A 25,417-nucleotide genomic window follows, 5' to 3' on the forward strand; every position below is an offset into this window, starting at 1 on the left:
TCAATTCAGATTGTATTTACATGCTACTCTGAGCTAGCTTCAGTGGGGATTTACCAGTGCAGTTAATCCACCCTGATGGTCTAACAGGGATTGTCTGCACAGTATCTTCGCAGCCAAATCATACAGTATGAAACTGCATCAAATGAACAGATGGCAGTGACACGAATTAAAAGCACAGAACAATGGTAGAATATAAACCAGAAATGACACCCAAAGTGGCTGTTGATTTATAGCTGTGGCGAGTTTGGTACTGGGCTTCCATGTATATTAGTGCTACAAATCTGGGTCCATTTAGCAGGGAGATGCTCATACATACATCACAGACTCCTGCTCCAAGCCAAGGTCAGTCCTTATTGCATCAATCTTTTCAACAGAGGCTACTCTGCACAGCAGCAGTTTTGTAACTGTCGCAGCTGTAATGGAATCTTTTTTCTCGCGCTTCATCTTTCTCTTATCACATGAAATATATATTCAACTTCTCTTCTTTCTCTCATTCTCCTGATTCTTTTTATTTTATCTGTAAAACATTCCCGGGGACCTCATTCCTTTTCTGGGGAACACACTCCAAGTAGCACATATTTTAACCCCTTAAGGTCTCCATCGCAGCGGGTCACTTTTGAATACATAGATAAAACACAATAAAAAATTTAAAAGCGCATTACGTTAAAAGTGGATTTGTCCCATTTGTGGAATGACGTGATGCAGTGACAAGACATTTATTAAAATCATTCTCCTCCTCTCTGCTCCATATATTATTCACCAAGTCATTTCCCAAAGGCTTAACAGAAATAAAAGCACCTGAAATCTGTGCTTTACTTTGAGTTAATGCCCCTTTTTATGACTTTTACCCCCCAAAAAACAACAAAAACACTATTACCTAATGGATGTGATTAAAACACTCACAAAGGAGACAAGAGTCGAAGATGCCTAAATGCCAATTTAAGACGTTCATGCTGAGTCAGTTTCTGTTGTCCTGATTACTCATGCCGCAGCTTCACAAAGTACTTTAATAAATGAAGAAATAATAAAATCAATCATTTTAAATAGCACCGGACCGTTTACAGCGAAGGGAGGAAAAAATAAAAAGAGCAGACATTTAATTGATGAACTTGACCTGCTTTTCCCAGATAACAAATTTCATCTGTTCTATAAAAATTATGCTCAAGTGACATTATTTGACGGGATCTTTATCACCTGCAGAGTAAATAAGAGTAATTTATGCTGCTTAATTTTGAGCGTGGATTATAAATCATAGCTCTATCATACATTACGGAGCCTGCATTGATGAAGGAAGTGAGAGCGGGGCCAGCTGATTGGGTTGTTAAGGCAGCCAGTACAAAACAACAGTTACAGCAGAGACTCGTTCTCCCAGCATGGTTCTTTACAGCCGAGAGCGGATTGACGCAGATGATAAATGATGATAAACACCTAGCAGAGCCAAGTGGTGAAAGATAGACTTTTAAATAAATTATAAAGCATGTGTCATTAAAAATCAGACAACAGCTTGACGCAGGAGCCGATTACAGGTATGTATATTGTCTTCCTCGCAAATAATCTATTCAAGTTAATAATCATCACTGAAAATCCATGTGGGGTACATGCTACGTTGCTCTTGCAGCAATAAAAGCGTGGGCAAATGATACAATGAAGAGCCTTGCGTAATAATAATAATAAAACTCAAGGTATATTGCTCCTTGATATGACTGAATCTAATGTGAATGAGCACAGACAAAGACAAAGGCTGATTACAGGCATCGCTCTCCTGTAGGTGATGCTTTGCAGTGCACTGAAGCAGTAAGCCATCTCTTGGCTGAGAAGACCCTCACATCCTCTGTCAAAGGGATGGCTTCTGACAAATATCACTCTGCAGTGATGAAGACATGACAGCTGCCAATCATTTCTTAATAACAGAGGAAACAAAGCAGCTCACATGCTGTGGGTTTGACCTGTAAAGCCCAAACACACACACACACACACACACACACACGCTGACACTTCACAAATTTATCAATCAGCTTTTATTGGAAAATGTAAAATAGGAGACTGTTAAACAGGAAGGATGTTTTAAAACACGATTTGACCACCAAAAACATTAAATAATTCTACTATGTGAGCTTGAACACAACCACAATCTTCCAGAAATAGTTTGACATTTTAACTGCTTATGCATTCTTGCTCACTGAGAGTTAGCTGAGGCTATTTCTACCACCCGCACGTCTTTCTGTTAAATGTGAAGGTACGGCAAGCAGTTTAACAACTTAACTGACCACATCAGATACTCTGAAGTTCACTAATTAGCACTTTATAAATAGTCTGTTACATCTGCATAAGAACCTTGGTATAAAAATGACACATTGTTGCATCAATAATTGGCCAGATGCAGCGCCAAGTTTCATTTTCCATTGTGACAAAGTGGTTTTAGCTCATTTATCTGCGCTCGAGCGTTTGCATCAGTTTGGCCATCAATGCTGAAACGTGAAAAAAAAAATTCAAATATTAGACAAAGAGAGATGATATTTGGGACTGAACATTAGCGTGCAATGAAAAAGTCATTATAAATGACACTGTGTTAATGTCCTGGATTCATTAAAAATCATTATTCACACTAAACACCCCCTGAAGTCTCAGAAACTCACAAAAACCCCATGTATCAAACATGACACACTAGGTGTTAAGGGGTTAAATGATAATACAGCTACCATGTTTCCGATATTAAATCAGAAACTCTGATGGTTCATATTAATATATACAAGCTTGGTGAAATAAAGTAGTCTGTCAACACCCATTTTATCATCCAACAGTAATAGTTATTATAACATTTCTAAAAATTACAATAAAAACAGTGTTTTATTTCCAAGCGTCGGGAGGGCCCGACCCATGCTGGAGCGCCGGTAACTTAATTATTCCCGTCACAATGATGCTCCTGTTTCTGGGAGCTAAACCAGACAAAAGTTTATTTTCACTTTTAAACTTTACGCCAACAGCCCTGTGCAATCATTTATTTTGATGCAGCATAATACTGGTCTCAGGCTTGCATGCTATATTGCACAGAACATCATGAATTCCGATATAAAAAAATAAAGGATTAATAATGTTCTTCCTCCTTTTGTGTCGTTCTACAGAGCTTTATGAGTTCCTTCGATCCCAGCTTTCAGAAGCCATTAGCGCTCTTCCTCTTGAGAGATAGAAGGCAAAGCCCGGAGCCATAGTGAGAGTCCTTTTCCAGCTCTAACTAGAAATGACACAATGTCAATAAGTATACTGATTATTCTGCCCATTTGTTTTGCACAATGCAGTTAACAAGCTTTATTACACAAAAGACATTGTGAGAACCTAATAACCATTCTTTATCATTTGTTTTGATGAAAGTAATAGAGTGGCTCATATGAATGGTCTGTAGAAACTTCTGTTAGTGGAGCAAACAATGGATGATTTCCTCCATCTGCCGCAGTCGCAGCAGAGGAACTACTACAGCCGAGCGGGATAGGGAGATTGGCCTCAGTCCACTCCATCGTCTTGAAGTGTTTGTGCTCCTACATCAGCTGTCCTCCCAGTTCACCATTTATCTTCCCTGAACTGTCCTAACCTTTTCAAGCTATCATTTATGACAGATTCCAGATACACTGGGCCAAGCCTCACTGGAAACCAGCTACAGTATCATACACACAACTGTCAGCGTAAAAGGAAGCCTACACATGGCCTGGCACACTGGATTGGCCCTCCTCCTATACAGCCACATAAATCTCAGCAGCATCAGACAGGTGGGAGGAAGCTCTGGCAGATGTAGCCAGACCTTAGACAGGTCCTCCTCTCAACCTCTGGCCCTGTTCCTCTGCAGAAAGAGAAAGAGCTGTGGGAGTCATGAAAAAAAGGTGAGGTTTTTTTGGATCGTGAAAACTTTGGCAGCAAGAATCCAAGTCTGTAGTGCTACCTGTCAAAAGTGTAGTCACACAAATAGCCTTGAAGGGAGTTATTACCAAAAAAGTAACATGCAATTAAAGAAAAGTGAGCAGATGTGGAGAAAAAGATGAATGCTGGAGATGAAACTTCAATAAAAAAAGAACATTTAATTATAGTAGAATCAACAATGTCAAAATAAGAATGGATACTGGATACAGCAGACCTCTTTAGAAAACACTACTGTCTTTAAAAGTCTTAAGTTTGTGTATATGTGTTGTTAGGTAAACTTTGTGGTCCTTGTCTTCTGCTGAATTTGAAATGTAGGAGAAAACTCCCTGGCCCCATCTTTCTCGTACCAACAAGCTCAAGGAAAAAATAGAAATATGAGATCTCTTCTTGGATTTGTTCTCTCCTGTGGGGATAGCTGAAAACGTCATTTCAAACCGAGAGCCTTAAATGAGCAGTTCTGAAGCGTACTTGATTGACCGAACCTTACAGCTTGTCATCTAATCAGCGAGCTAACCAAGTCTGAGCTGTACTTACCTTGCCATTCACTCGATGTTGTTGTTGGAAATCTGATAGACCAATTCACTTCCCTTCCTTGAGAGTTTCGGTAACAATGCCAAGGCACACACTCAGTCCAAGAGATCGGGATGAGTTAGTGTGCTGAATGCATACAGCCATGTTTTTTAAAGGTTGTGACTGATTTATAGCTGCATTTATACACAAAATAAAATAAAATGATGAGAAGACGCTTTACCGTGATAATCAGGATGTTATATGTATGTTCATGTTACTCACTTCTGATGCTGCTTCTCCTGTGGGCAGTGCATGTAAAAAGGAGTAGTTTCAAGGTTTATACATCAATATCCTCCCGATTTGTTAGACAGCAACATTACTACAGCCAGCTGTGGACTTTATGCAAACCACAACAATGCTCTACAATGTCTCATTTATGTGATAGTATAACCTATATGTGCAATATCAAGAAGCAAAAAAGGTTTAATAAGTTAACATTATAAAGCATCTTTGTCTTCCTTCTTTTTCAGTGTTGCAACACTAGATATATACGCAGACTTTCATCCATTAGAAACTGGATTATTATCCAAAAGTATTTGCAGTGACTTTTTTCTTTACTTACTAAAAGAAAAAAGTAAATAAAAATTGGGGGCAAACAAGTTTAAACACCTTGCTTTATTCTTACAGGATGTAAATAATAATATAATAATGAATCCTTTTTTTTTTACCTTTCCGGCAGTTTTAAGTGGAGTGATCTCTATAAAGATCCTCTATTTTATCCTTTTTAAGGACTGAGTGAAAGAATAAGCTCTCAATGTAGTTGCCTCACAAACTAACCACTCTTTTGACTGTGCCTTCTATACACTCTGTTATTATAATTAGTAGTACATGCCCATACAGTCTGTTTGTCCAACAGTCTGTCCATGCTGTTGACAAACTGATATTCTTAATCCCACTGAAAAAAGGACAACAAACAAAACAAAAACAAACAAGGAATAAATCCGGGTGAATAAATGTATTTTTTTATTTATATATATATATATATATATATATATATATATATATATTAGGGGTGCAACGATATTCGTATCGATATTGAACCGTTCGATACAGTGCTTTCGGTTCGGTACGCATATGTATCGAACAATACAACATTTGTAATTTATTTTATCAATTTTCCTTCTGACGATGCTGTCTGTGTTGAGCGCTCAGTGAATCTGTGTTCGACTACTCCGCCTAGGCTGCACTGTCGAGCGCAGATCCACTGAGCGCTCAACACAGACAGCATAGTCAGAAGGAAGAGCGCAGGGCAAGCTAGCGAGACAGAAGTTAAGCTCTGCTTGCAACAAGCAAATTGAACCTCATTCAGATCTGGCGTTTGGAATTATTTTGGTTTTCATGTGACGTATGACCCTGAAGGTAAGCGAGTCATGGACTAAAGTAAAACAGTATGTTGGATGTGCCACGCAATGCTTAATTACATTGGTGTGAACTAGTGTGTTAGCGCAGTTAGCTCGTTAACGTGTTGGCCGTCTAGCCCCATGCACGGAGCGATCGGCGGTAGCTCGTTAACGGAGATTTGCCGTGTTGTGGCGTTAAGGTCATTTCAACGAGATTAACCTGAAAGCACTAGTGGGAACACAACAAATATGACTGCACATTTACGCCGACATCATCCTAGTGCAATGACAAAAACAACAAGCATGCTACTAACTTTAGCCGAGTCATTTAGACAGCTGTTAGCACATGATTCTCCTTATGCTGCTGAGAATATAGCCCAGAAGAAGCGGATAGTATAGCTTTTATTTTGGAAAGAGACATTTCTCTGTAATAAACTCTCTTTTCCAAAGATGAGTGATTCCTCAATCAGATACAGGGCTTGCAATATCGCTAGCCCGACGTCCCGGAGCTAGCGATTTTTTCAGTCGGGCTACCAAAATCTATCTCTTCCCTGCCCGTCGGGCTATTGTAGGAAAAATATATGTCAATGCTTTTGCATTCTTTCAGAAATGTAGCTGGGTAATTATGTCATTGGCATCGGTGAGCCACTGTCAATATGTGACATATTGAAATCGCGTTTGAATTTGCGCTTGTTTTTTTGCTTTCGTGCGAACTGTGTATAGAGAGCGACAGCACTGATCTGTGAGTGATGATAATTTGTGCACCAATTCCTCTGACATCGTCTTATTAATCGTTAGCTTACTATGCAAACATGACAAGTGAAATCTCCCGCAGCAAGCTTAAACATGTGAGAGGTTGATCGCGCAGAGAATCGCTGAGCTTATGTGAGTGAGTGTGTAAAAGCATTTCAGTTCTGCTGAGCCAAATAAGACAGGTCAGGGTGAAGAAGTGACAGCCAAAGAAAAGCTTACCACAAAACGGAAAAGTTATGACAAATCAGACTATAAGGCAAAAAGAAAGTGCAGCTTTATGGTTTCATGGACAAAAGAATTTCTGTGGCTGCAAATATATGATGAGCTAAATAACCAGGGCTGCACATAAGTGGTCTGCAGGTGCGCATTCGCTGTCAAAATAAAAAACACGCACAAGGGTTAGGGTTAAATTTAAAAACTGTACTTTTGAGTTAAAATATATATTTATAATTTTAATAAATGACAAATTAAAAAGGCATGAACATTTTTTGTATCGAAAAAATATCGAACCGTGACACCAAAGTATCACGAACCGAACCGTGAATTTTGTGTATCGTTGCACCCCTAATATATATATATAATATAACTATATAGTTTATTTTATATTATCATTACAGAAGTATATATATATATATATATATATATATATATATATATATATATAATATATATATATATATATCACACACACACACAATTTACTTCATTTTGTGGGTCCTCTGCAATGCTCAGCCCTACTCTACTATATAAATTTCATTTTGCCATTAGGTGGTTGTCAGGTAAGGAGATAATAACATATAATTTGTTACATAACATGTTCTTAATTAGATAATGGCTTAATTACGTCAGTGAAATTAAAACAATGCAGTGCTTTTAAAGGGGTTATAAGCACATAAATGCTAAAAATTTAGCAATTTAGGTTGTAAGATGTTGCTAGGCAACATAATGATGTCAAAATCTCTGATATAGATAAGAACCTTCAGGGGTATAAGATATTTGTGGGTAGCTGCTGGACTTAATTTGACAAATGGACAGACACACTGAGATTTGGTGTATTATAGTAACATTATTATTACAGTTATTATATTGTGCTTGTCGCAACAATTTTACTGCTACTACTAATATTACTATTACTATTAAAGTTGTCTGCTACCACAACTGTTTATTGCTTTATACATGAATGTTTTTAATTTAGAAGAATCAACTGAAGGGTTATTGTTGTATTTCAAGTGACTGCGCAACAACACTGTAAAAATTCTGTATAATGTAACTAGTATTACTATTACTTGTAATGTATTTTCTTATAAAGTGGCTGCATTCACTCCTAGTAGCATGTTAGCAGTATGTTCATCGTGAGACAGTCAGGGCAGGGTTAGGGGCTGTTTTCAGGCATCTCCTTGATGGGTTTGCATTTCAAAAGACCTTGGTCCAATCCATTAGGGGTGCAGGAAAACAAGATGTTCCTTTCCAGTTGGACTAATTAGTTTTTTTTTTAGAGGAACCTTCCATATTCTTAAATTGCTGTGGGGATCCAGATGTGTAACTAGGCTAATGACTGACTGGCTAACAAAGAAAAATGGGGTATAATCCTTGAGCAGCATAATAAGTCACCTTCAGTGAGGCAGCAGTGAAGAGTCATTGGCAGTGTAGCTTTGCTTACTGTGCCAACCTACTGCCAACCTTGATATACTCTGGGGTCAACAAATATGCAAGCTTCCTATTAGGTGGTCTCAAAATAGAGTGCTTACAAGTCCATTTACATGTGGCAAGATCCTCTGTGCAGAGACGGAGGAGATGAAAAGTGACCATGAGAGGTTGGGAGTGGCCCGGGGGGTGAAGGGTGAGAAAGGCGCGGTAGTGTTGTGCCGAAGCCGCGTGTCTGCTTTGAGGAGGAGTAGAGCTGACAGAGGCCACCTCAAGAGACTCTTCACTCTCCATCAAAGAGCTGAGAAGAAGAGGCAGGGTCTGTCAGGGGTTCCCAATTCCTACAGAGCACCCACATGCTGCACCTCCCACCCTAAACACCTTTAGTCAGTCTCACAAAGCTCCTCACCCTGCCACAAGCCTCCAGACTCATTGGCAATGCATGACCAATCCCCAGCTCAACCACCCAAACATCACCAGAGTTTAGCACTTAGAACATGACAGACACGTCCAGGGGCTTCATTTCCACACAGCCTGCAAACGCTGGGATCACATGTAACTCCCGCACTGTGCAATAGATTCTTATTAAACACACTGTTGGATAAAATGTACAGTATTGTTTACTGTTACAATTATGAAACAACATTATATTATGTGTGATAGAAATACTAAACTACTAAGACAACTCGAATAAGATTTCTCCCCGTGGAAGCAGCCTGACCATATCTGTACAGCCAATTTGACTTATTCCCCCTGCAAATAGAGATTCCTTCACTGCCTGCCCCCCAATGTTTTGAACAAGGGCTATCAGTTTTAATTTTCCAAACTTTCCCTTTTCCGTCAAAATCGGGTAGGAGGAAAAGGAGGAACGTAAGAAGCAGAGACCACCATTCCAAGTTTTATCTGCTTCTACAAAATGCCGTTATCTTAGCGCGGTGTCAAGAACTCTATCTCTTTTTTTTCCAGGTGACAGGCACAGACGAGAGATAAGATTGGAAAAGAATCCCACTCCACTGAGTAAATAAATAATCAATACTCATCTAAATGTAAATGAGAAAGTAGCCCCCTTTGATAGGAGGGTTTTTATCAACCAACCAATTTTCTACAGGCACTCACTGGGCCTCAACCAAATCACCATCATTCAGCTCCCATGTAATGGATAAGAAAGGGGAGAAGGGGGGAAGGGGGGTGGGAGTGGCTGTGGTGGAGTAAAGAGGAAGGGTCATCTGAGATCAGCCAGATTCAGATGACTGCATCAATAGCACACATTTTTTTTCTAATTCTGGGATTATTGCTTAGTAAATAAATAAATAAATAAAATAATTGAATGCATGTGTGTAAAAATACATAATTATTATGTTTAATTATAAACGAACAGTAATACTCACAATATGATTTTGAGGTTTGGTCACAGAATGCCAATCAGGGCCAAAATCTGAAATAAAAATATGAATATATATAAACATTAATAGATACAAAAAAAAGAGCATATATGAAAACTGTGTTAAAAGTTACAAGATGTTGGTTTGGTTGTGTCCAAGAAGTAATATGATTATATGATCATGTCCTCTACCCCAAAACCATTTTGTGAAACGTCCTACATTGATCTCTGTTTGGTAAAAATCGGCCGGCCACATCATCTCGCAAATTCAGTCAAAATTCCTTCCAGAAAAATCGAGACAGACACACCTGCAGACTCTTTCATTATGGCTCAAATTCTCTTGTTTTAGCATTTTTTTGAAAACACAGCACTTTTTGATGTTGTAAATACTGGTCAGGATTAGCATTTTATTGTCATCAGAATGCAGTGTGCTGACTTTAAATTGATCCAATAAAAAGCCTCAAATGCTATTTTCCTCATCCTCATTGCATTAGGTTTTATTTCATAACTCATAGATGTCAATAATGGAAACCATTATAAAGCAGTATACTCAATAAAAGAATTTTCCTGCTTGAAATGCATACAGTATTGATTTCATGTTTTTCTGGGTCCATAAGGGCAACTAGCGTGGCGGAGGTTGTTTTACTGAAGTCAGTCAGCAATGTAGAAAACAGCAGCTGCTAAAAAGTACGGCTTCCAGAAAAACAACAAAAGGACATGTCGCACTTTTACTACACATTAGCACATACTATGAAGGGCATTTATTTAGACTTAAGCAATATTAAATTGGTTACATTATGCACATGAAGTGATTTCAATACACAAGCCATCAGAATTATAATGTGCTGTTTGAGATAGCATATATCTGCAAACACCACTGTGCTCTGGATTGCCATAAATGCAGTGTGTGAGTTATGAGGAATTGTCATGCAGGAAGTGATTGTTTTTCAATTATAGCTCCTTTTATAAAGTATAAAATGAGTCTTGACAGCAGTATTTTTTTCATTGTGTGAGGCTGGTACTGTACTGTAGAAAGCTCCAGGTGAAGCCACGGTCTGTGGCCAAGCTGCTTTTGATTTTTATTGTGCCGAATTGGAATGACAGAGTAAAGCTATTCACATAGTGTGTCTTCCATTTCTACCCTGGGATCCCTCCAAGCTAGCCTCTCATGTCCCATGGGAAACGAACCCATCCAGCTAATATGCCATAAGCTGACAGCCCTCCTCTGAAATGTGTGTTAAAGAGCCAGGTTTGGAAACACAAAGGCATTCTTCAGATGCTGACGCAATTTCTTTAGAAAATCACACCTCACAGTACATTCTCACAGCTCTGTTATTCCAGATCTGGGATTTTAAGCATATCTATCTACAAACAATACAAATATATATATAAGTATACCTAAAAAATATATGTTTGCTATTCATTGCAAATGCTTATTATAAGGAGACGATATGTTTTAGAACCTAAAAAATTCAGTAAAGTGAGGCAACAAAGTTACAGCCATGCTTTAAAGAAGAAAAAAACCCCAACCCTTTTTAAAGTATTATATACTTCTGACTCACTGATCTCTATGCAATTTAGCAAGCGCGTGAAACTGCCCCAAGTTTTCCAACCTCAACTATAATCCGCTCAAGAGGGATTTGCAGACTGTTTCTCTAAACCATTTTAAATCAGACGGAACTGTGAGGGTGAAAAATAACGCTTTAAACAGAAATAGTGACAGGACAGTACAATGTTAACATTAAACCACAGCTGCTTTTGTTTAAATCCAGCTCATTCACAACTCCTAAAAATATTGCATCACGGCGGGTTTGTAAGCTGCATGCAATTTTGCTCTTTGATGGTCTTAAAGAATAAAAATGCCATTTTCTGACTTATTTTTTGAGGACTTACGGAAAACCTAATATGAGCATTTATCAAGCTACAGAGGCCGAGCTGAAGAGAAACATTTAGACTATATTCACATCTGCTGAGACTTCTGTTATTCAATTACACACACATGCACACACACATACAAAACATTAAAGCCAAAAAGTTTTAAGTGCAAGAGGTAATATTGCAGTTTCATGCAGCAATCTTTCTCGAGCACATTGTTCAACAACAGAATCAACAGCCATTTAGAGACCAATACCAGAGACCATAACGCCTTTATGGTTGGTGTTGTCAACTCAATTTTCAAATTCCACCCCACACTCTGGCTTTTCTATTGAAGTGTCATCTGATCTCCTGAATTACTGACAAGACCACAGTCATCACCGTGACGCTCTGCCTTTCTCTCCCACAACACCCACACCAGCTGCATCGCATTCACCTAAACGAAGGGAATAACTGTGTGGGTTGGGCGAACCTGCAGCTTGGAGCCATTGTGCCATCAAACTCTCAGTAAAAGCATACAGTTTTCCCATAGACTGTATATAAAAGATGGACATAAGGAACATGACATCACAGACTGGTTAGTCTGAGACTTTCTGGCTATTGTCATCTTGGTGTTTCAAAACCTTTCGTGTCATGTTGACAAGTTAATAAGCGGTTTGTAAATCACAAGGTCGGCCCACCCTAAAACCAACGTTTTTGACCATTGTTAAAAACATCATGTTGTAATGACTCCAACTTAAAACCAGCGACTTGGAACATAAACTCATTAGCAAAGTGTTAAAGGTTGAATGAGAATTAGTGTCATTTTTACTTGCACTTCTATACAATTGGACTTGCTTTTGTAACCAAAGGAGCTTTGATGGCTACTTTGAAGAATGAAGGTTTAGGGTATTTCTGCATTGACTTTACAGCTTTGGTGGAGAACCAAACAGAAGCCATGGAAGCTGTGCTCCTTTTTTTCTAGCTCATCTTGTCAAAAGACTGATAGGCTCATTCATTCAGTCACAGTTCACAACTTCTCCTACAGTATTTATCAGAACTGAACGAAGGTTACACGCAATGATTGGCTAATGAGTCTTCAGCCCAACTGTGCTAACGGTCAGGGTTACGTTTGTCTTTTTTAAATGGATTTTAATTTTCGTTAGCTTTTGCAATACAGAAAAAAAATGTGAAAAGAATTTCTTTCACTACTTCCTTTTTTACAGTAACCTGGGAACTGTGATGGTTCATTAGCCAGATGAGCTATTACATCATTTTGTATCGAAATCAGAATCAGCATGGTTAGAAAGAATGATTATATAGCAGATGACAAAGGACAAGAAAGCATGACAAGCTACTTAACTCAGTTAAGCTAAGGATCTTTTGTGCGTATTTCATTCTGTTGGTTGTATTTTACTCTGGTAAAAAAACAAAAACAAAACAAACATTTAGCTGCTTATGATCCATGTTTCTCTCAAACCAAATATGTGGACAGGGAGGATAGTGGGCATTTGTCACATGTTGTGCTAAAAAACACATCGGTTGAACAATTTTTCTTGTTTTGCTGCCCCAGATGGCCAAAAAACATTTATTTCTTAAAATGTGTACGTGTATGTGTATGTGTGTATATACTTTAGACAATATATGGTTATGTATAAACATATATATATATTTTAGTTCCCAGTTAAGAGATGGCAACATTGTAGAAGTTTGCCAAAGTTGCGCCTTATGTGTTTGGCGTCAGTAGAAATTTTCACTAAGCTTAACGGGAATGAGCTCAGTAATTTCTGGTAGTAACACCAGCATCACCTGTAACTAGTCAACACACAGTAAAATATTTAGCAACCACACCTGGGACACTGGTCTCAGGGGCAGAAGAACAGAAGTCCTTTGGGAATTTCTCCTCACTACCAAACAAAACTCAAGGACACCAAGTGCACTACGAAATGGTTGACAATATGACCAACGAGGTGGAAGAGCGACATGGGGGTCAAAGTGAAGAGAAGAGACACCCTGAGCAGGCAGCACTATCTTTGCTCATTGATAATGCTGTCGAACTTTCTAAAAACAGTTTTCCACTGAATCATAAAGATGCATTCTGGGATATTTTGTTTTGGCAGTTGTCATAATTTAACCCGCTATGTTAAAAGCTGCACCTTAGGGTTCTTCTGGGTCATTTGCTCTTCATAAAAACAGTGTGAGAAAGCAATTTTTGCAAGAGTATGCCACGCACATTAATCACATGTTTACCTACCTCCCCATATCTGATTGCTTTGAGCTTAAGTACAAAAAAAATTACAAAGGCGAGTCCAGCTTATATCACATGAGTACCTCCTTGTTACTGTCTTACATGTTATCTGTATGATTTCCTCTCTGTGAGTGAGGAAGGAGTTCAAACGTAGCCAAACTGGTTTTATTAACAGACTCATAATAATAGAGAAGTAATTTTTTCCAGGCCTAAGTGATTCAATTCTTTTAGACTAGTCAACTCAGAAACACACACATGCACGCACGCATACACGGTCTCATGCAGGAATCCTTTCACACATGAAACTACAACATGTGCTTGCCTTTAGATTGCAAAGCCCCTCTGCAATTTTTTATTTTTACATTTTTTTCAAGTAATTGCTCTTTCTGCCTAAAGCACATCATAGGAAATGAAAGACCTATATAACTACTTTATATACTTAAGCCTGTGGTAGACAGTTTTCTGTTTCTATTATTTATTATCAAATGGGCAAACTGAGTTTGGATGCACTTATGCTGAGAGTAATGGTGGATCAAAACAAATGCAATATCCCCAACAATGTACATGCTGTTAAGCCTTTGATAGTTTCATAATATATTGTTTAAATGTTTTCCTCCAGCCCATCTTACAAATATTAGCTGCTTGGCGATGTCAGGGATTCATTCTTTAAGATATATTTACTAAAAAAGATACAACAAATCAGCATTAAGCCTCCCTTTGATGAATCAGAAATGTAATTTGTAAAACCACAAACTGCACTTTCACCATTATTTAAAAATAAATAGTGGTTTACAAGCAGCTCGTTTGTATCCAACCTCGTTTCCCTCTTGAGCCATCAAGACTCTGACTGTCAGGACCAGTGTGATGCGTCTGATACACATTTTGGAGTATTTTCCCCAAATTTAAGCTTCTATATAAGGGTTCAACCAGAGTCACTCCACAAACAGTAATAACAGCATGTACATCATCACAGTGGATTTCAAATTAAGCAATCAAGTTGTGATTAAAGTGTGGACTTTAACTCAAGATGTTTTCCAAAAGAACTGCAGTAACTGTTTAGGAATTACAGCCATTTTTACACAGTCTCCCATTTCACTGGCTCAAACAAACTAAAACAATTTTACTTATAAGGATTTAAAAAATAAATGTACCTTGATTGCAGAGTTTGACAATCATATTTCTTACTTTTCAAGAGTGTTTTCTTAACCAAGCAAAGAATCCTGCAATCATCTCCTTCAGTTGTCCTTGATGGTCTCTCAGCCTTTGGTGTTATTGAATTGTTGGTGGACTCATCTTTTTTAAGAATTTGACCACTCACAAATATTTGCTATCTGTCTGATGATGCTTATTTTGGTTTTGTCAGCCTCCTGATGGCCTCCTTGCATCACCATCTCTTTGGGCTTCATATTGCTAGGTCCAGTGAACTGCTACCAACTTCAAGTTCAACACTTGGATTCAACTGCAAATGTTCTATCTGCTTAATTTTTCATGGAATAATGTGGGAACAGGACTCACTGGGTATGAAACTGCTTTCTGGTCAATTGTCCATTTATACTTGAGCCCTGGAGCTAATATTATATTGATGTGACGGGTAATTTTTCAGAAGCTGTTGAAAATGAAAAACTCAGCAATTGTGAATCTACTTGCTCTAATACCATTAGGTACTTTTTTTTTACACTTCAGGTGAACTGACCCTTTAACCAGTGCGCGCACAGAGCTCATTTTAGAAAGTGGTCCTCCACTACACATCTGCTACTGTTAATTCCGTCTACAACCAGCATTCCCGGTGCTCAGGTGAGTGTTCTCCTCGTGTGAATTGCAGACCTTGTGCTGAACATTGATGCACTGCCTCCATTATCGCCCTGCCTCCTTCCGAGGAGTCGACGCTATTGTTTATGACACTGACACATGCAGTAATGGGTATTTCACTTCCTACCTATACTGCGAGCGTGCGTTGAAACTGGAAACATAGATAAATACGGGGCGCATCCACAACATCAGTAAATTTATATTTCGTCAACTGACGACATTAGAGTCATCACTAGAAAACCACATTGCTTGTTGGGATCGCTAGAGAAACAGAAATTGTAACGTTGCCTTAAAAGAGCAGAAATAATCCCATGAGTAAAACCGTAACACAAATTCACAATCACTCCGTGTTTGCTCTCTCTTGTTTCTGGGACTTAAATGTTCAGGGAATTCAAGGCGCAAAACTTCTGAACAAGATTCAGCTGGAACCTCTTCAGGAACATCATCAAACATGTAAAGAGGTGTCTCGGGGGATTTGAGGAACTTCAGACATACTGTAGAAGTCAGATGAATCTTCCAGTGTGCTACGTCCCCGTAGACCGGAGAACATGGCAGCTGTCACTAACAAGGAAAGTCACATGCCACTCTTCCCCTTTATGTTCAAATACAAACACAGACTCTGGTGTATTAGCGGCAGATATTTTCAATTATCGCGTGTCAACCTTTATCTCTTCACATTTACTGCCGTACAGCCTGATTGATGCCTCCCCTTTTTTCATATTTCAAGCACTGTTGTACTTCAGAGGAGAAGGCGGAGGAGAAGATCACAACAATTTCATCCAACTTTTATGGAAGTGTTTTAGATTCTGGTAGCCCGAGGGGGTACGGTTCACACTGTTAAATTCTTTAACAATGGCTTTAAGCGGCGCGGTGATTGTAAATAAAAATGAAGGCTCCCGGGAAATGTTTGTCTTCAACAACTCTTGTTCACCAAACAGCTCGTTCATTTCAAACGGAGGAATTATCAGTTCACATGAAAGACTGATCGAGTTTGCAGATACAGAAGCAGAAAAAAAAATGTGGCGGCGTCACGCTGTTGCTGGTATATATTTGTGTTACGGTGTAGCAGCGCAGCCCAGCATGATTTTACATCTCCTCGGTAGCTTTCTATTACCGTACAATGAAAAAGCCTTTTTCTGTTTACATAGCAAGCTTGCATCAAGTCGTGGATTGTGCACATAAAATTACCATAATAGGCGGCCACCGAGTTTGCTAATGTGCTTCTCTGGATGAGAGGGCATGCAGAGACTTGCTGAGGAACTGACAATATGGCAAAAAAAAAAAAAAATCATAAAAACTCTCACTATATGCTCATTTTTCCCAGCCCTGTTTAGTACATGGATGCGCAGCCACCCCAGGAGCAGAGAGGTTACCCCACATCTGGAGAAATGAGTTTGACCCTCTCAAAGGGCACAGGAAGTTGCCCCTGAAAGCTGCAAACAAAAGCAGCAGTGGCGAGCAGGAGCCCAGAGCGCCATTCATCGCAGCTAATGACTTGTTCATTAAGAGTGATGATGGATAAAGACTTCTCACGCTGAGATGAAATCAAGATTTATATGCGTTGTTTCCTCACCCAACTTGTGGGAAGATCATCATCATTTAATTCTATCTCTGCGGCCGGTGATGGGCATCCAGAGAGCGGGCTATCAAACGGTGCAGTCAGCTGGCAAAATCCAAAACGTGCCGTTGGCACATCTGGAGCTTGCCGTCGCAGCTGAGGGTGAGCAATGGCTGCTGGCGGGTGGCCAAATTACAGGCAGAGACGCTTCAGGACTCCACAGCCTCCACCCTGGCTTCTCCTCGTTTAGATCATCATCATTATTTATTTGCTTATTTATTATTTTTTCCATTATGTGTGCTGTGTTGCATTTCAACAGCACTTTTTATTTTTTTTTTGTTTCCACAGCATCAGCGTATTATCACACCGTGCTAGACCCTCGACCCACCTCTCTCTGTAGGTTCTTATCTCTAGCTGGAAATAGGCCCCAAGACACTTCATCAGTGTCCTTCACCTTGCTATCTGCTGCTCCCAACTTTTATTAAAACTTCAGCCTTTATCAGCTCCTAGGTAATTCAGGCATGACAAATTGGGCACCAGATGCCACCTCCATTTGAGGCCGCTGTACATCTCTTGCTCCCCTATCAAGACAATGGGAGGTGGCGGGCTGCAGCATAGTAGGATATCCACCTTTAGCCCACTGCATCAGGTTACTTCCACAAACTTCCTACATCCATCTGAATGCTGAATACTCTGTGTGCCATTGGAAAAGTGGAGGACTTCAGTATGCATCTCCACTACATTTGTGCAGTGCCAGCCTCACTCACCCTTTTATGGTTCAGGAAGACAAATGCCTGAGAGCCTGTGCATTAACTTCTAAGGATTAACCTATCTTTTTCTGGAGAGTGCAGGCTATATAGTCTTTTGAAACGGGGGAAAAATAAGAAAAATGGAAGAAGATTGTATTTCTGGACCAGCAATGCACAATTAGCTTTCCCTGCGGCTTTTGAATTTAGTCATCTTGATGACATGGATATGAGCCGGACAGCTCATATTTCCTGCCTCATTGTCCTGCACATTTTATTTTGGGCATGTTTAAAGATAGCACATAATTTATAATGCTTTTAAAAGAGAAGGAATGGGGACTGGAGTTAGAGTAAAAACACAGCAGATAGGAAATTGAAATAGAATTAGTGCATGCCATTGGTTAGATTATGACTGCAATGGACAATGCACATCTACCCTAAGATAACCTAATTCTCTGTAAAATATTTCATGGTTGACAGCTCTGGACATAAAGAAGTTGGTCGGATCGCCTACTGGAATTCTTGACTTGCATTCATAGTGATACGGACAGTATTCATGGGATAGGGTCCCTACCTAGACCTGCACATCATCTGCTCCTCAGGGGATTCAGTGAGGGTCCTGCCTGTAAATAAGAATCCATGATAGAGGGGCAGCAGGCGTGAAGCATGAGATTGGAAACCAAAGGCATCACACTGGGCTGTTGGATCTTAGTGATGTTTAGCAACACATAACTCTACGCACAGACCCTGAATTTGGCATGGGGTAGTACACACTCATCCTCACAGGGTCGACCATGCATGTGAAGACTCTCTCACGCCCTGCAGTACATTGAGCCCCCTCTTTCACAAATGTATAATATCTTCTAAATTAGCTTGCAATAACCGAAGCCCGCTCTTGCTCTTGAGTTCTGACAAAGGATGTGTTGGGAATGAGAAGTGCACTGACATCACAGCATATTGCGGATCTGCTCACATCATTACAACTAGGTTCCATTTTAATTTCTCTGTAACATCCTGATGTTCGGTCCTTCCGTGCCCAGCGCAGCAAAGCCGGCCAAAATGCCAGCTGTGTTTCAGGGCTAAAATGTGTTTTAAGAGATGCTGCAGGATGGTAATGTGTTGTGCAACCTGCCAGCCCATGAGTATCCCGAGGCAAATGGGAGAAGCAGTGGTTAAAAAGCAGCCTTTTTTGGGACAGAGCCAGGGAGTAATCTACCACATAAAAGCATGGCATAACCGGGGGCTATCATGTGGGATATGCTTCCCAGAAGACTCCATGTTTTTTTGGGGAAACCTCCTATTACATGGTGCCAGTGGAATTGGAAGTCCTCTTTTAGTCAATTAACATTTAAAATTAAAAAGCACTTCACGTAGCCGCGTTAAGCACATTATGAAATGACAGATTTGTTTGGCAGCAATGTTGCAATTGTCATACAAGAGAAGCAAAATCCTGGCAGGAAACTGGCTTTTTATGCTACTGTTATTATTATTTTTACAATAAGAACAAATTTACCTATTGGTCTGAAATATCCACCTGCTTGAGCATCCTTTCATTTTGGCAATTTGTTATGTCAAATAAGTTTGCTGGGTGAACTGGTCTGAGTCCATGATGAATAGTGTCCATTAAGCTGGAATCTTACAAACCTTAAAGTGAAAACATACCTAAAACAAGAGCATCATTAGGAAAATGAGCTAAGACCCGAACCTGAAGTGTTTCTGAGCAGAGATGAATGATGGCATCGCACCTTGGTCCATTATGGACTCTATTTATACACAGGGACACAGAGGAGCAACACTAGTTAGAGGTTTCTCTCCAATTAGGTTATTACTGGTCTGGGAGCCTTTTTACTCAAGGAAATATCAGGATAGGAATTGTGTCTTTAATCAAGCATAAAGAAATCTATCATGGAATAGTTCTCTGTCCCTGCTGTTTTGTTTACTCAAAATGGGATGTTCCTTGTGATTTGTTTATGTGAAATGACCTTTTTTAAAATTCAGGATAAACATCAGAAGCACATATACTACTGACCATAAATAGTTCAGACACTGTTTGTTTAAGATTTTCTTGCTAAAACATCACTGCTGGGTGAATACTGGGGCAAACTGGGAATAATAAAGAAAAAAACTGTTTGTTAGGTTGGGCAATTTTATATATTTTAAACAAACAGACATTTAAATTACTGTATATGTCGGTGTCAAAATTTGGTTCCAACACAGAAAATTGCTGGTGTGCTCACTACGTAGCAAAACACAAGAGTACAGCCAAATGTGCTCTGCTGGTATCATTACCCAGCGGGACTCTCCCAACAATTTCTCATCAAATGCTGCCATTCTGTCAGATACCGCTAGCATCTCTAAATTACTCACAAGTTGTCCTTTGGCATAAATGGCCAGCCTTGATGTACTGTCTGAGGCAATACAACATGAGCTGACAGTCATCTTTTAAACAGCAGAGTCTGCATTAGGATGCCAGAAGGGTTAAATAAGTCACATGCTCATCGCTGAGTGGACTGTGATTCGTGTCCAGTCTGATTAGTTTTCAGTCTCTGAGTCGTTTCATTTCCACATGCTTGTTTTATGTTTGCTGTTACACTCTGGTTAGGTTTTGATGCACAAATTAATGAAATACTTGGGTAGGTTCAGGAAAATCCGACCTACAGGTTTTTGTTAGTACTGAGAAATGATGGTTAACCGGTAAATTTAAGGTTAGTCTTAGGTGTCTATATGTCCCCCCCATGTAATGTAAGATTTATTGTAAATGGCACATTTTTTTTTTTTTTAAATTTTGGTATATGTTATTTTCATTCATCATCTCATGTTACATTATCCCATTGCCTTCCTTTCATGTGTTATGTTCAATGTACGTAACTTAATGGTAGCCAAAAGTTGTATGCATGATGGAATTTTATTCAACTCATGAGTAAATATAGAAGGAAGAATTTGAAAAAGCACCTCAGGCCTGGGAAAAGCCACATTATGGCCACTTTATCAATACTAGCAAGAACCTGTAGGTCAAGTTTTTGCTAGTATTGATAAATGATGCGCAACCAGTAAATTTAAAGTTAGGTTTAGATGCTAAAAATATTTAAATTAAATTTTGTTCAGGGCAGATTGTAGGCTAAAATATTTATGTAATATAAAAGCGTTTATATATATATATATTCATAAATGTCTGTATTTATCCCATCTTCTCCTTCAGAGATGGGCCAAACTGAACAAAGCTTTGCACAAAAATCGTCACACATACAGCAATTATTGACATCTGTATTGTTTTCTACAAGAATTATTATAAATCCCAATTCTTTTTGATTTTGTAGACATTATGTTCTTACATTGTTATTCATGCATTATCATTATGTGAATGCTATATCACATTCAATTTTTTCACACATTAAATTTAACCATTGTTGTTGTTTGTAACTCGGCGGTCACCAAAACTTGTGTTCCCCTGGAATTTTAGTTAATTCACAACTAAATACAGAATAAAGACTTTTACAAAGTGTTGCAGGTCCAACCGCTTGTTGGGCAGGTTTTGATGGTATTGATAAGTGATGCTTGAACATTTAAATGGGATACAAAGGGGTTCTTAAGTGTCCATATGTGCCAAGTTGGGAGTGACAGACATGTCTGACCCAACCCAAAAAGGCAGCATCTGATGGCCTGGAAGATGCCGCAGGAAAATGGAAGAGTAGTTTTTGTTGCAGGTGAAAGAAGGTTGTGAAAAGGTGTAATTTTTTTAAAATTTTTTTTTACCTAAATCGTGAACTTTCTTAATCTTATTTGTCCAGTCTGGAATCGTGTTGTTACGCGGCAGCCATGTTGCTCTTATTTTAGACAGCTAATGCTATCTACGAAAGGAAACAAAATGTTGTCATGCTACTTTAAAAGCAGTTTTGTGCACATATTTGTGCACAAAAGCATTCCTCTTGAGGCCCTATAAAAAGCTAACTACTTTTTCTGGAATAGCAACCTTCATAAACTGGAAACATAGTAAATCTCTATTGTGTTTGACCAATATTTAAGAAAAACGTCATTTTATATGATTCATCTCTATGCTTAACACATAAGACCTTGTCCCAAAGAGTTATGTTTAGGGTTAGGAGCACAAATGTATTACCGGTAAAAGTTGTCCATAATGTGAAGTATAGTGGTGTGGCATGCGCGCAGCATGAGTGACAGGTCCGCGTACAGCCCTGGAATTCCCCTGCGCTCTTCATCGCAGGACATGGTGGCCTCACTTGAAGCCGAGCGAGAAATAAAGGATTGCCTTCTGTATTTTTTCATTAGACTTTTCTTTTGCTACTGAATACATAAATCCATTGTGGCAAGATGCAATATGTATCATGGCACTCCACCTGCGGACGTCTCATAATGGCTGCCATGTCCCTCCAGTCAGGGATGATAAGTGAACCCCCCATGAATGTTAATGATAGTGATCATTCTGAACCAGCCTGCCTCTCCGTCTTCACTCACAGCCCGGGTGTCACAAACAGGGTGGCAAGGTTCAAGGGACTAAAGTGAAAACAAACACTCATATATAAATAAATTAGAGCAGAAATGAATGAATGAGAGTCTGAATGAATGAATGTGTCTAGGCGCGCCAGAAAAAAAAAACCAAAGCAAAACAAAAAAAAACAAAAAAAAAAACACACACACCATGGATGCATGGACATTTTTTTTAAATTACTTTTATTTATAAATTTGCAATTCCTGGCAGCTTTTTGTTTATAGCGTTGATTAATTATTGTGTCATTCTAAAGCAAAAGTCCATGCCACTGTAATATTTTTATTCAGAAGGACTTATTTCATTATTTACAGAGCCCAGTAAACACAAGGGAGCAGGTGGGTTCAAACAGATGTGGCTGTTTACATGACCGCAATAGTCTGGGCTTCATATCTGGCCATTGCTTGTAAATAGCTTTGACAACATGCACACTTGCTGGGCCAGACAAAGGCTTGATTCAGCTAATCAAAACTGACAATATTGAAATCACATTGAGCCTTTTTCTATCAAGTGCTATGAGTCAAATGGGAGATGAGCTTAAGTATCCCAATAAGCTTAAACAGCACACTTATGCACACACGAGTTGAAAAAAGCTGCGAGGATTCTGCTGCCTGTGATCTACACAACTGTAAACCAACTCAGTCACCTTTTTCTTCCACTGCTTTTTTCTCCCTGCAACTTTCCCTGCTGTAGCGGTCTCCTTCGGTATTCTGTGAATTGTTCTGACCGACCCAGCACCTCTTTCCAAGCCACACACCCAGCTCAAGTAACAGGCATGGGAGAAGGCAAACACAGAGTCCATGCCAGCTCATCCCCCTCTCTGCATCTCACCGCTTCCTCCTTGTCTAACTTTGCCAAAGTCATTGGAACTTGCCAAATCTGGTCATGCCTGCTTAGCTTGCTGGACTCATTGTGCCAGAAAAGAAAATAAGACACAGATGTATACAAACTCTTGGTGGTGCCAGTGAAGAGACAGCTAATGGCTTCATCTTGACCCTCCCATTGTAGACGGACACAGGTGGGGATAATTAGAGATTTCTATCTTTCAATCAAACTTGCTTTTTGTTGTGCTGGTTGTGACAGCTAAAACGAGGCTATGGCGCAAGGTGGAGCCACTCCCATCATCAACCTCTTGACTCCAACATCATACTGATGTTCTTCTCCCTTACCGCTTGTCACACCAGTGCACCGTACCTACCAACGGTTTGTGTTGGCGTAAATGGAGGAAACTCTGAGATCTCCAAACAGACACCAAGAAAAATTGAGGGGGAAAAAAAGCTCCACAACAAACCATCTTTTGTCTGGCCAGATTGTGACACAGCAGTAAAAGAAGCCCAACAATAACACAGACAGAAGAACTCCAGAAGTATTTAATAGTCAACACTAATATCCCACTCCAAACAACTCAAGCTTGGCAGACCCCAAAAAAGTAAGAAGAAATAGTGAAGAAATGTTGTTTTTTCAGGCTTTTTAAAATTGAATACTTCTAAGTTCATTGTGAAAAACCGTAAGGAGTCTCAATCCAAACTGCCGCCTCATTTAATAATTTATGTTCCCGAACTCCAGATGTTTGAATGAGCTCCAGACTGTGACCTCTGTCCTCTCTCCGGGAGCCTCCTAATGAAATAATCCCGCACGAGCAATCCCCGATGCTAAAGCGGGCTACTATCATACACAATTGTGTGCTTCAAAAGGCTCGAAAAGCCCTTTCCCCCCCGTTAGCCTGAGTGACAGCAGTGAGACATGTGTCTTCAGATGAGAGAAGGCGAGTCTCATTATGCCGTATTTGGCTGACACTGAGTGATTCAAGTGTTCCTGGACAATTCAGACACACTGATATAAAACACATTAAATGTCTTTCACAGCACTTTACCTGACACTGTTCATCTGCGCTCATCTGTTATCCCTGACGAGCCGGCTTTTGTCGCTGCTTCACGTCTGGGATCAGGACTGTAGTGAGTGGCGAGTAAAAAGGAGCTGTAATGAAACGCACAAAAATAAAACTAACAAACAAACAACCCAAAAAATCACAACTTCAGCTCTTAAGATGAAAATATCAACCCCATCCCCTACACCCCCCCACTCCTTTTTTGTTTTTGTTTTTTGCTTTTGAGAGGTGAAATACAATTCAGCTCATAAAGATAAACCTGGTGACAAAGCCGAACTGGGAAAACACAGCAGGAACCAGCTGCTGTATGTTTTTGTCAAATTTGATAGACCACATGCAGATAAAATCAAACGGACTTTAAACTCAGGTGACACATACAGCTGTCTGACAAAGTAACCCCCCCAAAAAGATGCTTTCTGGTGTTCTGTAATAATTCGTGACATACCATAATAATATTTTGACATCCTGCACTAAAAAAGACAACAGTGACTCAGGAAGGCAGGTATCTGACATACAGCTTCTTTAGGAGTGCCGGCCATAGAGACAAGATGACGCAGTCGGCATCCGGAGACACAATCATTGTGACAATGTGGATTTGCAGCTCAGTACAGTTAAGCACGCCCCACCTCCTGTATATATATATTCAGAACAACTGAATTAAGTAGTAGCTTGGTAAGCCAGAAAGAGCTGCCTCGTTTGTGTGGGACTCATTGTTTAACTATGCAATGCACATAATCGCAAAATGCAATTAAAAATACCAAAAACAAGCTCTTACCTTCTCCTTGAGCGAGATCTCTGAAATAAAGTAAGTTATGTCTGTTTAGTCAGTTACACTTGAAGTCAAGGTTTGTCACTTTGTCAGCCTCTATCAAAAACCAACAAACCAAAGTCAGCACCCGGAACCGATACTTGCAAGCCAGCAGCCAGGAATTGTTAGCCTACATTCCTCTTCTTTGACACTAAGGCGTTGATCCTCATTCTCGCTACGAAGACTTTGAGGTGAGAGTGAGGCGAGGATAGAGATATGGTGGAGGCGGTGATAGGGCAGGTGAGTGGAGAGAATGCCAAGCCCAGTGGTCAGCGGGTAACAGAGAGAGGGCGGCTGTCACATCCTGCTGACTTAGCCAAGACAGATGAGACAATCAGCAACCCAAGGCCTGGACAGCACTTCAACCCTGCCTGCATCCTGTGTTTGAGGGCAGCTCGTCCACAA

The 25,417-nt window shown here is 39.6% G+C and overlaps 1 long non-coding RNA gene across 1 annotated transcript; it reads right to left on the bottom strand.

Moving 5' to 3' along the window:
- Positions 1-9,595: 9,595 nt before the first annotated feature.
- LOC102296281 lies at positions 9,596-25,313 on the bottom strand. Its single transcript, XR_006054626.1, has 3 exons — positions 24,980-25,313; positions 24,190-24,293; positions 9,596-9,651 (listed from the first exon to the last, which is right to left on the bottom strand). It is a non-coding gene; the product is annotated as an uncharacterized LOC102296281 (long non-coding RNA).
- Between the last annotated feature and the right edge of the window lie 104 nt (positions 25,314-25,417).

This window comes from Haplochromis burtoni, unplaced genomic scaffold, assembly GCF_018398535.1.
Source record: "Haplochromis burtoni strain Fernald_Lab_line unplaced genomic scaffold, NCSU_Asbu1 Contig_95, whole genome shotgun sequence".
Lineage (NCBI taxonomy): Eukaryota > Metazoa > Chordata > Actinopteri > Cichliformes > Cichlidae > Haplochromis > Haplochromis burtoni.